This window comes from Pristis pectinata, chromosome 10, assembly GCF_009764475.1.
Source record: "Pristis pectinata isolate sPriPec2 chromosome 10, sPriPec2.1.pri, whole genome shotgun sequence".
Classification (NCBI taxonomy): Eukaryota; Metazoa; Chordata; class Chondrichthyes; order Rhinopristiformes; family Pristidae; genus Pristis; species Pristis pectinata.
The window spans coordinates 54435997-54455006 of NC_067414.1; the positions used below are offsets into that span (position 1 = coordinate 54435997).

Sequence of the window (19010 nt, forward strand, 5' to 3'; positions counted from 1 at the left end):
AATCATGACATAGTGACAGGGGATGTTGTTTACTGCAGAGCTATGGAAGAAATGGATTCATGATTCATAAGTTTCAAACATGAAACTGGGAGGTAGGTGGACACAAATTTGGGCTGTGGCAGTATTTTCAGTAACTGAGGGGGAATCAGTTTAGATGTGGATCCACGCTGAAAAAAATTAATAGTGAGCTAGATAATTTATCAAAATATTATTTTATGTCACTTGTAGTCAAAGATTATTAACATTCGATAGAACAAGTCATTACACTTGTACTCCAAGCCTAATCTTTTTGGAGTTCAGAAGAACTGAGCCAATCACATTAAAACATAAAATATTCTGAGCTGTTTTGATAAAAGGATACTGGGCTGTAAGTGGATGACTGTTTTAAAGAATGATGGTGATAGATTTTTGGACTCTAAGAGAATGAAGAGATATGGGTATCAGCCAGTATATTGGAATTGAGATTGAGGATCAATTGTGTTCTTACTGAACAGTGGAGTAGGCTTGGGCACTGTTATGGTGCTATCCCTTAAGTTCCTTGGTTCTTCAACATCTACCATGCACACTGTCTGTTACATTCTGCATTTTCTTAGCAGCATTATTTGGTTATTTTCTGTTTCATCTCTCCCAGACTGATCATATTTTTGCTTGTTCTCAAACAACTGTTCTCATTTTATTTGTTTAATGCATTACAAATGTCTGCTTTTTACATTACACAAAATAAAATTATTTGTTTCTCTTGTATATATTGCCCACATCGATGTATTTGTCAATACTTTTAAGTTCAATAGAATATGACACTTATTAGCTGCCAGTTTTATTATTTCTATTTAAATTGATTCACTTTTATAAATATAAGGAAATACTCTTCCATTGTGAGGATTTAAGTGTAAAGTTTTGCTAGTGAAAATGTTATTGGAGAAGGTTTAGCTTACATGTGATGTCAGCTGTGATAAATGTACAGCCATTAGGTGCTTTAGAACAGAAATTGCACAACCTATTGATTTATGTTCAGACACATAAATAAGTGAGCCAGTTTTGTAGACAGTCTTGGAACTACTTTTAGTGTCGTTTTCATCTGGTTCAATCAGTTAAATACAGGGGATGGGGGAGGGGTTGCAAGGTAAGGTGGAAGTGAGTTCTGAATGATTTAAAGTAGTGGCTGTGTACCATGCTCTGCTTTTGGTTTCACGCTACCTATTGAGCCTTCCTTTATTCAGGTTTATAACTACCTTAAGATACGACATTTTTTGTTCACTGCAACTGCTATTTTTGTTAGTTAAGTTCAATTTCGTCATAATTAATGATAAAACTGTTCGGGTAAAAGAGCTTCCCGTGTGATTTTCATTTTGAATAAAGGGAAGGAGGGAATATTGAGAACATACAGATTTCCTGACTCGCATCACTTTTTCCAGAGTTTAAGCTGCAGTTGCAGAAATTCTTAATTTTATAAATCATTGTTCTTTCCAGACTGCAAACTCAGTCAGTCTGGATATTTGCGGTGACACGTGACCTAAAAATCAGAGTTCAAATAAATATTTGCTGAGTGAGTTAATTATTTAGTGATTATATTTGTTGCGAGGTTTCGGGAGACCAGCCATTCTCACTGCATGCCAAGGATTTCATTCAAAACTTTTCAAAGCCAAGTTAACAAATTACGATTAAGTACCACAAATGTGAGGAAGATTTACAATTTTAGAGGTTAAATTTATTCCAATAATTCTGAATCGTTCGATGTCACTTCTTGAATGTGGGGTTTAGAGTAAGGCAGATGTGTCTTCATAGAGTATCAGCACGATTATTTATAGACGTGGGGTTTAAGGCTAGGTACATAAACATTTGGCACTATTATTTATAGGCATGGGGGTTTGAGCGAGACAGGTGTTGTTACAGAGTCGACACTTATTTACAGGCAAAATTATGTTTCTTTTGCAGTTGTTTTTAAACAGGCCTTTAAGAAAAAACGTTGGATTTTTTAAAGAATATTATTAGAACTTGAGGTATTTAAGTGTGCGGATAAATAAAAATGATCTCCAGCATTACTTTGCGGTAAATTGGTAGACCATTGTTATTCACATTGCAATCATGCAATCCAATCCATAGATTTTATTTGCATTTGGGAATTGCATATTTAGGGCATGTTTCCGATACCACCTATCTAAATGAGATTTTGCGGAAATCGTGGAATCCGGAATAAAATAGACCTCTACCACGATTTATTTTGACCCTGCTCATTAGGACCAAGTGTTGTCTCTCTCTCTCTCTCTCTTTTTCACACACTGACTCTGTGTTCCGGACGCCTGGCTCTGAAAATGGGGACGGATTGAGAGGAAGCGAGGATTGCGGAGATCCGGGTCAGCGAGCAGAGGGGTCGGTACTCGGACTCCAGCTCCACCACTATCAGACTGCGAGTGCAGGGCTTCCTGCGGAGAGTCTGTGGCGAGTCCGGGAGCAGGTCACTCCGCCCGTGAGGGGCAGTCGGCGAGCCGCTGGGACCTGCTGCCGAGCTGAATCGGGCTGAGTGCTGGAGCCGCGATTTTCGAGCCCAAGCGGAAAAATGTTAGCTGGGCAGCCCGTCCTCAGGTCCAGGACACCACCAGAGGGGACAGCAGCGGGTTCTCTCACAGAGCCACAAGGCAACCTTATTACTAGCAGTACAAAATGAATTTTAAAAGTATAAAGTGTGTTGTGTTGTCTCGGTTGACCTCCCCTCCATTAAAAAAAGTCTGCTGACTTTTGCAAATTACCGAGATAAATAAAATGCTCTTATTCTAAATGCATCGTACATATAATCAGATACTATAAATATAAGATCAAATCATCAAGTGAATAGCTAATAATATCAAGGTGAAGTCCTCTAACTGAATACGCAGGCATCCTGTGAGTAGGCTCTTGGGAATCGGTGTATAGTTCAAATGGACATATTTGCAGCTTTCTCCTTTGAAATTCTTTGTAGGCGCGTTCACAGAAGTCCAGCATCAGATATTTTAAAAAATTCTAAAAACGATGAAAAAACATAGTTAAGTGAGGCTGTAATGATCGGAAATGCAAAGGGAAACATTTTATCAGCCTAGAGTTCATAGCACAGAATTATTTTTTACCTTTGAAGCATTAATGACAACCTCACAGTGGAAAGCTGTCTCAAAGTTAATGATGATTAAAGCTGGTGCAGCAAAAATGATGTTCACTGCATTTCAAAAGGCAAATCTTATCCTGAATGAAGCACGAGGAATTGAGCAAAAATCCTTGAAACTTCTCTCATTTTAAAAAATGTCATCGTTGCTGCGTGTTTAAGAGTGGTTTCTGAATATCTTGCAGGAGGCTGTGATGTTAAAAGAGCACCAAAAGTGGACCTCTGGGTCTGATTTTTTTTTCTTGGATGCCAAACCTTGTAGACATTTTTGTCAGAATTAAAACAGTAATAGCAAAGACTTTTCAGTAGTCAGTAATTTTAGCAATGGTAAACAAAATAACAAATTTCACTTATTGTACTTTCATTCTTTTGTGATTCAGTTTTGGGACAAACAAATTAATTCAGGAAATCATGTCACCTTATACTTAAACAGTACATAGTTTTGGGTAACACTAGGAAATTCCAGTTTGTCTCAGTAATTGTCAAGTGAACTGAACCAGTTAGGTATATTACAAAATTTACCCAAATAAAAAGCCTCAATCTCAATGATGCCTTGTTATCAGCTAAATTTCAGAGGCAGAAAGTATACGTGGATATTGGTGTGAAATCTGGAAATGCCTGGTTAAAATATGAATATGATTCTAGAGAGTAAATTAGTAAAAATGTTCTGCTGTGAGGAAACTTGCTAAAAATATGGAAATGTTGTGAGATTTGAGATTGAAATGATTTTTGTGCACCACTTTACATTTAACAGAATGATGTTGACAAAGTAAAATAGTTTCTTGAGCTCTTGAACTTAGAATGGGGAAGGATGAATGGAATAGAATAAGAAAGTAATATGATGAAGAAGGTGTCAAAAATAGGGACATTTCCCAATTTTGACCAGGCTTTTGTAGAGGCATAGAAAGGAGAGGCATTCTCCATCTGAATATAGATTATTTAAAGCTTTTAATGTGGATTGTAGCCACAATCCTAGGAATTGAGCAACATGGGATCCTTGATGAAAGAAATAAGTTGAGCAATACACTCATCTTTATTGGAGAGATTTGAATGTATTGTTATAAGGTCTATAATAAATACTGAATTACATTTCTACTTAGAGGATTTGGGGGCAATTTAATCAATTGAGGAATGACCATTATAAACTCTTCCAATAAGCTTGAGATAACTTAAGAATTATATTTTTTTTGTTTTGGGGAATGGTCTTTAATGTAGTTTTAGAGGATGAAAGCATTTGAAACTGTTTCACCATGAAAATGTAATAATAACTATCTAAATCTCTTCTGTTTGGTAGGGAGGGAGAAGACATCCGTTAATATTCAGATTTTTGAAATAGTCTTGAACGATTAGGTCTCAAGCTCTTGGCTCCAGTCTGATACTGAAATCTGGTTTTGTCACAGACTAGTGCTTACCTCTCCTTGGAACCTACTCTTCCATGTGATTCAAAATTTTCATGAAAAATTATTAATTCCAATGGTCTTATTCTCAGCCAGACTGAGGGATAAACTGAACACTTTTTCCAGTGATACTTCATATGCATTATTTCAGAGCAGCAATCAAATCATGCCGATTTTTCTCCAAGGTTACAACAGAAATACTGTAAGGCTTATTAAACTACTTTTAAACTTTAAACTTTATTTGTATAGCATGGTAACAGGCCCTTCCGGCCCAAAAAGCCTGCGCTGCTCAATTACACCCATGTTAACCTACTAACCCGTATGTCTTTGGAATGTGGGAGGAAACCGGAGCACCCAGAGGAAACCCACGCGGTCATGGGAAGAATGTACAAACTCCTTACAGACAGCGGTGAGAATTGAACCCCGATCACTGGTGCTGTAATGGTGTTACACTAACCGCTTACATGAATATGTATTATACAGTCGAGATTGCATTTTGTTTGAGTTTATGCTATCAACTGGATGTCTTTCTTTCTCTTGTGGGCTTGACTCTCTCGTGTGTTCCCCTCCCCCTTTTTGTTTGAAGCATGTTTGGTTTCAAAACTAATTTGGTAGAGGTCTTGAATGCATTAGGCCAGATGAAATGCACAGTATGCTTCCAGAGTCTTGGGTTATCAATAATTATGGTTGGCAATTCCAAATGTCTGACTCTTGAACAAGGATTGGCTTGCAAAACTAACTCAATTAGAGAATGTATTGAGCATCCACATGGATAAACCAGAGTCACATTTAGAGACATTATTGTCTAAATATGATGACATCTTCAACAACGCTAATACAGGAATCAACAGGCATGAAGCGCATATATGGGTTAAAATTGAACAAAAGAAAACAAATTAGTCTTAAATAATAGTACGAAGTGGGTGAAATCAAATCCCAGCCATGTTGTAATCCATTTTTCACTATTGCCCACGATGAATTAATTTCCCAATGTTTGATTGTACAGACAGAAAAGCTGTTGTGAAGTCCCTTGAATTATCTTCGATGGATAGTTATCAATACACCATCAGTGATCTTGATTTTCAGTGAATTGCTGTTGTTGAATTTCACCAACGTGAATTGTTCCAAAATTTATTAATGATAATGCTTGAAAATAATTATTTTTAAGGATTTATGGTTAAATTGCTTTAACAAAGTATAGATTAATTTTTGAGATGTAAAAGGCTGCAGATTAATTTTGTTTTAAATATATGGTATGCACTTAATCCAGATATTTCTATTTTCATTGAATTTTGCTGTTATCTTTATGTGGTATTCTGTTAATAAAATGCAGATATAAGTATTGATCAACATAACTAATCATTTCTAAACATTGGGTTAAAGTGAATGCAAGTAAACTTGATCCGTAACCCTGCAAGTTTCAGTGTAACAGAGTCTTTTAATAAATATGGTGGACTGTGGAAGGGGACAGACAAAGTGAATACTCAATGAGCAATCAGGATAGTAAGGTAATTAATGTGTTTTTTCAGGCCTAAGACACTGGACAGTTTTGCTGTCCACCGACTTTTACTCAAGTACACTTGCATCCTCTCCAGATTGGAACTGGAATTGGTTTATTATTGTCACTTGTACCGAGGTACAGTGAAAAACTTGTCTTGCATTCTGTTCATATAGATCAATTCATTACACAGTGCATTGAGGTTCAGTGCACAGATCATTTTCATTCAGTATTGAACAATTTTCTCAGTTACCATTTCTTTATCTGCGTGGGTGTCTAAAGAAGCTAGTCAGAGAGCGGCAGCCAGCTAGGGAGTTTTACTTTTCATCTTTAATATTGTTCTCTCTTGCTTTGTTTTGAACGTCAAAGCACTCAATGAATGTTGAAAGAACCTGGTATTATTAGTGATATCTACAAAGCTCAAAGCCACACAGAACACTGAGGACTAGGCCTCAGCTTTGCTAATGAATTCAAATATCATTGAAGGGATTTTCATTCTTTCTGTGACCACGTTGATTTTCTCCGGGTGGTCTTGTTTCCTCTCACATCCCAAAGATGTGGATTGGTAGGTCATTTAGCAGCTATAACATATCTCTAGTGTGTAGGTGAATGATAGGATCTCAAAGTCAAAGTCGAGTTTATTGTCATATGCACAAGTATATGTATGCGCTGGTGCAATGGAAAACTTGCAGCACCATCACAGGCACATAGCATCAGATACACAGTATTCACAAGAAAAACCTAAATTAAACATAAATTACACACAAATTTTACAAGAAAGAACAAAACTAGAACAAAAAAAGACAAAGTCCATTGTAGTACAATCCGGGGGGAATTGATTGGAAAGTGGGGTGAGTAAAGTGCCAATAGTGTAACTGGGTGCTTGATAGTGCAGACTCAGTAGGCTGAAGGGCCATTTCTAAAATAAATTCCATCGTAGAATAATTTGTTGAAATAAGTGTACTGACAACTCATTCAGGTTTTAATCAAATATTTTTATTATCTTAAATAATAACCTGGCAAATGTTACATTTCATTATATGAGTTAATTTTAAATATTACATTTCATGATATGAAATGTTGCATTTCATTATTTTCTGGGTTCTACTAAAGTCCCTTATGTCTGCTTTAATATGTATTTCACTCTCTGCAAAATGTTTAAGTTAGTTTCTTATTGTGCTTTTTACTACTTAGATTCTCATGGAAAGCAAACCAAGTGGTTGCTCAGCCAGTTAATGACACCACAGTTACTGGATGCCGCTCCACCTGAGCTGACATCTGACAGTGGTTGATGTTGGGAGGAAAGTGAAATCAATACCACAGAGATTGCTAGATCACTAGATTTCTGTGAGCCGATTGTTTTGAGATCCATGGCAAGCATTCATGCTTCACCACCTTGCTACTGACTGCAAAGTCCAGGCCATTACCTAATTTGTTGCATTAGCTTAACCTGAACCTTATTTTATTTTTAAGATAAGACATATATTCCTTTACTTTCCCCATCCTCATCCCACACTGTCCTCCCAAAAGAACAATTTTTCAAATTTTTTAAAGTCTTTAAACTGACTTTTTAATCATTCTGTAAAGACCACCATAAAGATTGAGGAACACATGAGATTAGAGTAGGAATTGAAATATTATGGTTTATATAAAGCATATTTTATTATTCAAAAAACATGGAATTCTGAAATGGCAATTCACATATCTAAAATTAGTTTTTTTAGAACGAGGGTGGTTGTTAGCTGTAATTATAGCTTACTACGCCTTTAAAAACCCAATTACACTTCATACAACAAATTGTAACATTTTCGATGTTTGCCTGTTTTTGATTTTAATCTTTCCTGCTATTAGTGATGAACTTTCTCTTCCCTTGACTATAAATGGCTAATTTCTAACTTTGCTTCAAGCTTACAGATGTAACATACAATTTGAGCGTTGCTTTTCCCAGTGTCAATCTGAACACTTGGGATTCTGTGTCCATAACATAGATTCATTTGTGCCTTTAGTGGGCTTCCTAGAAAAGTGTAACCTGATTTCAAACACGAAGGCAGAGATCAGAACTCACCAGACTGAGAAACTTGGACACAAGATAGCCAATGGTGAAGAATAAGGTAATGTTATGATTTTCTTTGTTTCATTGCAATGCTGGATCTAGACTATGGCAATGAAAGCTGAGTATTGAATGCAGATTGCTGGATAATGCTATACCATTTTTTCAATACTTTTAATTCTGTTGGCTTATTTGTCTGTTTGAAAAGTACTTCCTAGACTCTGGGCATGTGTTTATTGGCTAACTTCAAAATATTGATTTTTTTTTAAAAAACTTTAAGTATTGGTGAGCCTAGTTGTTTTATTTGTTGCCTCTAGCTGGAAAAAGTTGCAAGACATAATGGTGTATCTTGTTGCTGAAAACTGCTCCATACAGTTGCATTATAATCTCTTCTGTTGGTTTTGGGATAGGGAGAGGGTGTTGGATTTTATATGGTAGGCTATGCTCAAGATTCTTAATATTGGGTTAAAAAGGCTAATTTTGATTTTTAAATCAGCAATAAAGTTTCATATATCAATTCTATTTATAGTGCTGTATACCAGAAAGAACATGTCCTAAATTATTTTTTAATTATTTAGACCTTTTTTTTACTGGAGTTAAAATGTAACATGAAAAACCATTTGCTTTTGGGCTATTGTAAATCTGATCTTCCTTAGTGGTAGTCAATACATTTTCTTGGAGGTTCTCATGTATTGTACTGTGTTGTTAAGTACAGGAAGCTTACATTTTTGAAGCTGGATGGAAGCCAAATATAAATCTGCCAGAATTTGTTAAGCTGAGCAGGCTTAAAAATCTTCCTGGAGAAGAAGAAAAAATCGTCTTACTGACCTTCATCAATTCTGATGATTGTGGGTTCAAATCTCCCTCCAGAGATTTGAATGCATAATATTTATTCAGGTTGCAGAACGAAGACAGGTGGATGGAGTTGAGATGCAGATCACCCTTGAGCTAAATGAATAGTAAAAGCCTTGAGAGTTTGAATGGCCATCTTCTGATTGGATGACTCTGGATTGTTGTGCTGACTAAGTGCTGCACTGTCAAATGTGCAGTCTTGGAGATGAGATATTAAGCAAGGGCATTTATGCACTCTCAAGTAGATGTAAAGAATCCCATGACGCTATTTTGAAGAAGAGCTGGACAGTTCTCTTAACCAATGTCCATCCTGCAATCATCACGCCAAAACACCTGGTCTGGTCGTTATTATTTTACTGTCCATGAAACCCAGTGTTTGCAAATTGTAATCCTACATTGCAGCATTGACTATATATTAAAAGTAATTAATTGTCTGTAAAATGCATTGAGATATCTTAAAATCATGAAGGGCAGTATATAAATCTAGATCCGTAGTTTCCCTTTCTTTTCTCCTGCCAGCTGATCTTAGTAAATCTTCGGGGTTTTACTCGCCTTGCAACTAAATGCATTAGATGCATACTTTGGTAATCTGGTGGTACAAATATAGGCCTTGAAAATTTGTTTTAAATCTTCCTTTGTTCCTATAATCATTAGGCACAATTGTTCCTGTTACTTCTTCAACCACTAACTTAAAAATAATCCACTTTGATTCATTCATGAGATTTGAGCATTGCTAGTATTTGTTGCCCGTTTCTGATTATCTTTGAGGGTGGCAGTGATCTGATTTGTTGAATTGCTGCAGTCTGTGCAGTGAGAGGACTCTGATAAGACTATTAGGTAAGGACTTGGTCCAGTATTAATGATATTGATAATGGGAGATTTAACAATGGCAATGATGACAACTGTCAGGAAGTTTGGCTAGAGGTGCAGCTTGTAATGGAGCACAGGTCTTCAATACTCAATTCCTCTGCATGCTCAAAGGATTTGATGTTTCTAGTATGCTCAGCCTTCCCCTGATAGTATATTTAAAGGAATCAAATTTGCTGAAACCTGGCATCATTGCAGAGTCAGCACGTTTTACTGACAATGACTACAAAAGTTTCAGCTTTGTACGCAACATGCTGGGTTTTGCCATTATGGAGAGTGATAATGGTTCATATAGCCTTCTCTATCCTTGAGTTAATTGTCCACCACCAAATACAGTAAGGTGTAGTAGGATGGATTTGCTGTGTTTTGGTATCCTATTCTTTCTGTGGAAACTCTTCCAGGACCAGGAGTCAAAATGCTATTTAGTTGAATATTTTTATAGGGTGACTTCTATTTTATTAGATTTCTGTAAGGGTGGGAAAAAGTAAAGATTGTAAGACCCAGGTTTAATGATATAGTTATTAATAACTCATCAGTATTATATTTTTAATTCACATATTTCGAAGAACTAGGCATCAGAAGGAATTAAAGATGATGGACAATTTTTGCTGACCTTTTGCTCCTGAATTGTCATTTTCAGCAGATAATAGTCAGAAAAACTGGAACAGCCTTTGGATCTCTGCTGTCTTTACATTATCCTGCAATTTCCAGGCCTTTATAGGGATGATATGGCCTTACTCCTGCAGTGAATGCTTGCTAATGGTATACTAATGAAGGAGGTGAGAGGCATTCTTGTGGTCCTGTCATATTCACCTGAAGTGTCCCAGTTCAGTGTGAAGCTTGGCAGTTTTAGTTGTGCCTAGAATTACATCAGTCAGGGAAGCCAGGGGTATGCTGAAGATTTTCCAGAAAGGTAGGGTTAATTATTATCAGCATCCTGCTTTCTGAGGGGGTTTGAGCTGTTCTCAGGCAATTCTGAAATAGGAACAGGGGTAGGGCATTCAGAACCTGAAGATTGTTCTACTATTAAAAGTAAATACTGGCTTTTCTGTTTCTCAATTCCATTAACTTTAAACAACATCCCTCAACAACTGTTTCTATTCAACATCCTCAACTGGTCCTTACTAACACTTTCCAGTCTGCATTTTCACAGATCAAGATGGCAGGTGACTCCTTCCATAATTTTATTACTTCTAAAATTGATTTAGCCAAGTGGGTTTGAGCACACGTGAACATATACCATCTCAAGTTAGAGCAAACCTATGCTTAATCTCTTGAAAATACCACATACTACTTTTCTAACAGACTGAACCATTATGCAGTTATTTTGTTGTTGAAGCATATAAATGTGGATGCCTTTTCTTAAGAAAACATATATCGTTGATGTATCTTTTGAGGTATATATCATAAGCATTATATTTTCTTAGATTTTAGGTTTAAGAAAATAGTAGAATAAATTTAGTAATGCAGTTTACCAGAGGAATTTGATAAAATCAGTGGGTGATGATAAAACTGGTGAGTGAGTTTACTCAATTGACTGGTTGAAAATTACTTTAGCTAAAGGTATATTTTTGCCTTTCATTTGTGTACTGTTTCCATGCTTTGCTACCTGAGTAATATTTCCAGTAAAATTATATTACAATATAAATAAATAAATAGTAGGTACATAGCTTCTACCCTTGTTACTTCATAGCTTCAGGGTAATATAGGTTGCACTTATGGATCGTCACTAAGACTTACTACAGTAGTTATTCTATATTTTGCTCATTAGTTTATAGCCTGTAATTTAAGTAATTACTATTGCTTTAGGTATGTAAACCAACTGTTTTGCCCATTCAAGATCCAAATGTATATGTGCATACCTGCTGAGCATAACAGGAATTCACATTGTCTGTTCCTAGCTTTTTGTTTCTTGTTTTCTCTCCAATTGTTTGTACCTCCCTCTTTCCATCTCTTGTTCTGCTATCTAATAATTGACCTGCTATTCATAGGAGCACTTCTTAATTGTTTAATTCATTATACTAGCTTTTAAATGTCTCTTAATATTAGAATATGTAATCAATATTTCAATTCTTCTCTTCTGCCTTCTGCAAGTGAAGAATTATTACAGTGTAAGATTTCAGATGTACTATTAAGAATTTCTGATGTCTTACGTAAGGGACAATTTTCACTTATGAGAGAATGTGATGTTGGTAGGTTTTTCAATTAATTCTGGGGCCCAACATAAATGAGGTCAAGTTAAATTATGCCCCTGCATCATGTTCAAAAGTGCAAAACCATTTTCTTTCTTCTTAAATCAGAATTTGTTTGACTGATTTTGCTTATTGTGCACACAAATACATGGTTTCTATTCCATAATGGAAATTAGACCACGAACTAGACTTGGCCCTTTCCTGCTCTTTACAGTTCAGCACACCACCATGTAGCATATATGAGAATGAAATAATGAACCTGGCTTTGAATAACATTTTTTCATGCTCTTAGAATATCTCAAAAGACTTTTGGAAGTGAAATTATTACATTGAGCTCAACATGTTCCTTCCAATGGCATGTGTTATTAAGGAGCATTTTATTCCTTTTCAATAGTGTTGGTTGATGGATAAGTATTGACTGTACCCACTAAGGAAGCCTCCTGCTCTTTTATGAAGAAATATCATGAAAATTTTGTATCTGGATGAGTAGGAATTTGGGGCCACAATTTAAAGCCCATCTGAAAGATAATCTCTGAAGGTGCATCATTCCCCCTGTAAGCATTGGAGTGTCTGCCAAATTATGTTTTGAAATCACAATTTCCTCACAAGCTCCTGTTGGAAAAATCTTGTTAAGCTATTGTTAGGCATGATTTTTATATGCAAGGTAGTTTTAATATGTGGGAGTATAATCAATATAAACTGTTATGCAAATAAATGTTAGCTACTTGTTCTTTCATCTTTTTTATCATTTTTTTGCTGTCAATGGGTCTTTCTTATTTATAATTTGGCAACCATGTTTAATTATATAATACTGATTTTGCTTAAGTTATTGCCTTTTTATTGTCCTGAATGCACATACAGCTATATAACTAACTGTTCTTCCAACATAGAAGTATTTAATGTATCTATTAATTGGTCATTCTTAAACTCATGATTGACATGTATTTCTTTTTTAGTATTTTTTATGTTTCTGTGACAGTATTTAATCCTATCCTCAATTTGCTGATTTTTAAAAATGTTGCTTGAATAATAAATATCATAAAACATTATATTTCTAAAAAGATATTTAGTCATTTTAAAGATTATTGAAACTGATGTCGAGTGCTTGTCATTTCTCAGCGCCTCTTGTTTAATTGCTGGTGTATATTGAAAATATGTAGATGTGATTATTACTAGTAATATGAATAATTGTACTGGCCGGCTAGTCTGTGGTCAGGCACTGTCTAGAGTAGAGACATGGAGCCGTTGACACAGAGGTTCACAGAGGTTACTGAATTCCAGAAGTGATGCTCTATTCCAAAACCAACATGATGATTTTGGACTGCAATATAAATATCATTGTTAATAATTAATATTTATTGTATTTTGTTACATTAGTGAAGTTATATGGTCTTTGTACAGTTAGTGTTTTTTGTTGTCCATAAGGACATATTTTGTCCAGAGGAAATAATACTGATTAAACTTGTAGAGTGGAGAGAATGTTGCCCACAATAGATCAGTTATGTAACTGGACAAAATGTTTTTATTTCTGATTGAGGTCCATATCATGGTCCAAAATGAAGGCATGGAAATACCATGTGGTCAGTTATATATTGGAGGATAGTTGCATATTATGTTGTTATAAAAACTCTAAAAAATCTTGTTTTCATTTGTTCTAAACACCAGTAATTTAATGTGACTATTTGCTGCGATTGAGTTGGCACACTGTGTAACACTCTATATTTTCAGTTATATAATTGAAGTTTTCTTTGGCCAGATATAGTCATGGTTTCAGACCAATGCTGCACTTAAAGGGATTGTTAAATGGTCTTCCAGTGCATGATCATATTAGAATAAATATCTTCAAAAATTATTATATTATGAGGAGATCTCCCTGTGTTGGCATACTTTTATTTTACTTCAGAGGTTGACTCCTTTATTTCTTTTTCTGAAACTTTTTATCATTTCTTTCTGTTTTTGAATCTGTCTTTCCATCACCCTTTTTATCTTACTTATATGATCTTCTTGTTTAGTTTTAGAATTTTATTTTGATTATTTGGCTTTGTTTTCCACTCTAATATTTACTTTTTCTTCCCCTTATCTCTCCATAACTTGTTTCTTCCCTTTTCCCATTTCAATTTATTTAATATTTTGAAGGAAAAGGCAACAACTGCACAGTAATATTATGCAGATCATTCACAGCAGCTTCCACCTATTCTTAACAATTCTATCATTTAATCTTCAAGGCCAAAAAGTAAAGTCACTATATTAGCCTGAAATGTTAATTCTCCTCCTCTCTTCACAATGCCAGTCTTGCAATAATTTGCCTTTTGTACACGTTGCTTTTAATTTATTGATCACTCTGAATGATTTTTAAAAAAAATAATTTATGGGATATTAGTGTCACTGGAAATGACAACATTTATCATTCTGTCACAGCTTGCTTTTGAGCAGGTGGGGGTAAGCTGCCTTTTTTAACCACAGTAATCGATTTAGTAAATGAAAATAAAAAGAACTGCAGATGCTGGAAATCTGAAATAAAAACAGAAAATGCTGGAAATACTTAGCAGGTCAGGCAGCGTCTGGGGATAGAGAATCAAAGTTAATGTTTCATGTTGAAGATCTTTTGTCAGAATTGGGAAAGTTCTGGTAAAGATATTTTTATGGTGCTTCTTGGATAAGGAGTTCCAAAATTTAGTCCAAATGGTAGTGAAGGAATGGTGATATATTTCGAAGTCAATATAGAGTGTGACCTAAGGGTATCTTGAAGGTGGAGGTATTCCCAGGGCACCAAGTCAAACATTCTACTAAGTTATTCTTCCTTAAAAGATATCTCTTGCTGCCCACCCTTCAGGATTTAGTTGAATTCTTTGCCAAGCTTTAGGATGAATGCTAAATGCTTGTGTGAAATACTTTTGAATGTTAAGGTGCAACATACTTGGGGTAGTCAGCAGTTCATTTCAGACGTCATATCCTTAAAGTTAAGGAAGTCAAGTTTACTCACTTTCCTCAACATCTCTATCATATTCTTGCATTTGTTTAACAAACTTAAGTAGTCATGGACCCCAAGTTCCCAGAGGAGTGTCATGATGCAAATTAATAAATGTGATGCCACAAACAATGGGTGATTAAAATCAGTATTTTAATGTATGTATTTTTAGGAACTTTGTAGTTAAAACTTACTTTTCTAATGTTTACATTTATTCCTCTCTAGTACCACCATGTCAATCATATCCCTTTTGCAAATGAAAAGTCAATTCCATTATTTTCTATGTTAGTTCTTCATTAGTTAATAAGCAGGATATATGGTCTTGGTTGAGATATATAGAGTGTAGTATTGGTATTCTTTTAAGTTTATACAATCCAGAATTCCAACTTGATGGTTTTAATCTGTCACAAACCAGCAACAAAAGAAACACACTGAGCATGATTCAGTGTTAAAAACTATTTTATTAATCACTACTTATGATAATACGTAAAATAAAAGTTAAAAAAAAAATGTTAGTATGTTAGAATTCAAGAATGTTAAACCTCGAACGTTAACCCCAAAACTAAACTCTTCGTGTGTGTGTGTGACAAAGTCCAAAACTCCCAGTTCCGGAATGGTTCTTAAAGTTCAGTTCCGCAAGCCATAAGGTGAAACATGAGCAAGGGCTTCTTCAACAACCACCGTTGTCTGAAGATAAGATGTAGATGTAGAAAAACATAGAGAGAGTACATACGAAATCCAAATGTTCCACGATGGAACCCAAACGACACTCCAGTGTTTACTCGGTAGTGACTTCCTCACCCCGAAAAGCATCCGAACCGTGGTCGTCCACACACAAATACCTGTTTCCTTCTACAGGTCAGCAACAAAGTGAACTCCACCGGATTACTTCCAACTTCCATACATGGATTTCAGTGGCAAACACAGTTATTGTTTCTCATCCATCGATAGAGAAAACAAGCAGGCTGGTGTCTCTCTCCCTTCTCTCTCTCTCTCCTTCTTCTTCTTCTTACTTCTTCAACAACGTCATTACGTCCTTTATCTTCTATTGACGTAAGCACGCCCCACACACACATACACACACACTCTCTATCTTAAAGGGACTTTCACTGAGTCCGTAACAAATCAAGAACAGTTAAAACTAATGACCAGTTATAAAATTACAGGAATTCATATTAAAGAGGCCAGATTGATGAAATATTCTCTCTGAATTTCAATTAAATTCTGATAGCTATGCATAAATTTGCCTAATTACTTAACTCAATTTAAATGAAATTATTTCAAATAATGGTGTAGAAGAATTTTGGCCACATATAAAAATCATAATTTGTTCAATCACCAGAAAAGAACCATAAATTGAATTGTGCTAGAAGTGCCCAGTAGGTTTTAATATTCAGTCCATGTGAACTTGTGTAATGATGGCTTTAAATGTATCATAAGCTAGTTTTATGTCTTGTACCCAAGTTCTTGGGCCAGAAAAAAAAATGGGTATCATTTCATGAAACAAAAAAAGTCTGGACTTAAACCAGAATCCAAGAGATAACATTTGAATTGAAAATAGTTTTTAAAATCATTCACAAATTGTCTGACAGTGTGTGGTATTCTGAAACCACATAAGAAATCCTTTGCCTGAAGGATTAGATAGGTTTAGGTTTACAAACTAAACCAATGTGGTCTTATCATTGGCTGGTTCAGTGATCTTTGGCTGGAGTATGTTAAGTCTCACAAGTGTCATTGTTGGGGTTACCCATTTCTGGAGCTATTGGTGGTATTTGGTAGACGGGTCGACAGTATAACTATTTGAATATCAGTTTCAGAAAAACTAAAACTCAGACATCAAAAACCTGAAAAATTTTGATTATGGGAGTGTGGACATTTTTTGTATGGGGTGGAAGTGGAATGAGGAATCGTGTGAGTACATCTAGATTTTAGTGTATGATAATATTTATTGGCTTTCCATCAATAATACATTTAAAAGTGAGTCAACACAATTTATTTACTAATGTTTACCTTTCTGCTAATTTGAAAACTTATTTCTGTGTAGACAGCTAAATCCATTGTGGCGAGCTGGTATACTGCCAGCCAATGATATTGTACTGTCTGTATGTTCGTGTACTTTGCCATAGATTAAAGTGGTAGTAAAAATATTATACCCTACTCTCCTGCTTTGAACATCACCAGTTGCTCAGTAGGGGACACTGAGCTGATTATGTTTTCATAAAAGCTACAATACAGTACTCTGAAATAGTTCACAATAAATTTTCTGTTGTGCTCCACTCAAAGCAAGCTAAGAATCCACACTATAAGTGCAGCCATCACTAGCATTATTAAAGTGTAGACTTATTTATGAAGATGTTGGTCTTCATAAATAAGTCTTCCTTATTAGTAACTAAAAAGTTTGAACACCTTTACAGCCAATTTCAGGATTGAAATGCAAATTGCGAATTGAAACAAGCTGCATTGATAATTCGCAACACTATTATCAGTACATGATCCTAACCCTAGAATAACATATGTTCTATGTTTTGAAGATGTCTGTTACATTATAAACTAGTTTTTAAAAATTTTTACATTAATAAGTGAAATGATGCTCAGAAGGCTCCTTGTGAGCCTATAAAACAGATGTGGTTTAGTAATCTTGATACGTAGATCTTGTACAGTCTTTCTGTCAAACAGCAAGTACTCTCTGGTATTATTTCATATGTTTACCTCTTTTGCCTTGGACCTGATATTAGCCTTTGGTGCACATAGTAAAAATGATGCAACAATTTTGCAAATTTGTCATATTTTGTGTAGTAAGTTTGTCTCTTCTGTTTGTGTTATCAGGTCATATGGTACCAATTTCCATCAATATATTTCATTGAATGTAATAAAATTTATTCCTTTGTTGAATGGATTCAATTTTGGTACCTTTTAGCACCATCCTGAACAATAACAATTGGGCAACACCTATAAGGTAATCCAAATTCTGAATTAGGAGGAAAGAAGTTATATTAATTGACGAGGTGAGGTGATACAATTAGGACACTAGGCATGAGCCCCTGTACGAAAATTTAAGAATCTAGAAATAAACAGGGATCTGTCGGAGTAGCACTTTTACAATTTTTTTTTGTGGTTACTTTTTGTGTCTAACGTTGTACTTCTCAGTATTGGCAGATAGGGGATCTCTGATATGCAAATAGCCAACTTAAAGGGAAATGACACCACCATATTTATGTTTGTGTACTGTATGTATATTGTGTATATATAACATATAGTACATACATAAATTGAATGATTTTAGCCATGGGATGAGGGTAGTTTCATTCCCGATTGTGGCTTTTTTTTTGTGCCAGAAGTATCAAAATATTGTACAATACATATTGTAATTCAGAGTGAAATGGACATGATTAATTTTGTGGACATGGCTATGTTTTGCATTGTGACACATGGGGCATTAGAAAAAGAGCTATGTAGTTATATATGTTCCCCATATTGTTTGGGGCAAAATGTTGATCAGTGCAATATCCAGCTGTTATGAGCAAACAATGAATAGTAGTATAGGAAAGGGGAGTTTCATATGTATCCTTAAAAGCAGTTGTTTCTAATACCATCTGAGGCATAACATGTGTACCTTTCAAAAGGGTAATTCCTTGCTCCCCGTAGGGAGAAGAAGTTAATGATATGCCTTCAGTCTTCTAGCCCTAAATTCGAACAAATGCAACCCTTTGAGAGAAAAGTAAGATCACAGAATTTCCTCTTAAGTACCTCTTGTATGTATTGGTTCAAAAGCAATGCTTTTGCCCATTTTGAACTGCATATGCATATTTGAATGTTCACTTCTTCACTTTTGGTTGACTGGTGGCCTTTTTAGATGTAAGAACTTCTGCAAAGTTGTGACAAAGAATTAGAGAATTCTAAATTACTTAAATATGTTCAAACCCTGCCTTGCGTTTGTCAAACAAAGACATCCTCTTTCTTTGGGGGAAAATGTTCTATATATAGATCTACTGAAGGAAATCATATTTGGGTAGATGAAAGGATAATAGCTGGCTGGAAAGAAAGTAGATTCCA

The 19010-nt window shown here is 35.2% G+C and overlaps 1 protein-coding gene across 8 annotated transcripts in view; it reads left to right on the forward strand.

Annotated features, from left to right (window-relative positions):
- The window catches only part of supt3h (SPT3 homolog, SAGA and STAGA complex component), a 320780-nt gene that overhangs the window by 106534 nt on the left and 195236 nt on the right, over window positions 1-19010 (forward strand). The window contains exon 1 of one of the 8 annotated variants that reach the window (XM_052024368.1): window positions 8060-8139. The exons of the other annotated variants lie outside the window; for them this stretch is intronic. The gene's annotated coding sequence lies outside the window, so the exon portion shown is untranslated. Of the gene's footprint in view, window positions 1-8059; window positions 8140-19010 lie in introns of those variants that run through there. 8 annotated transcript variants of the gene reach the window in all.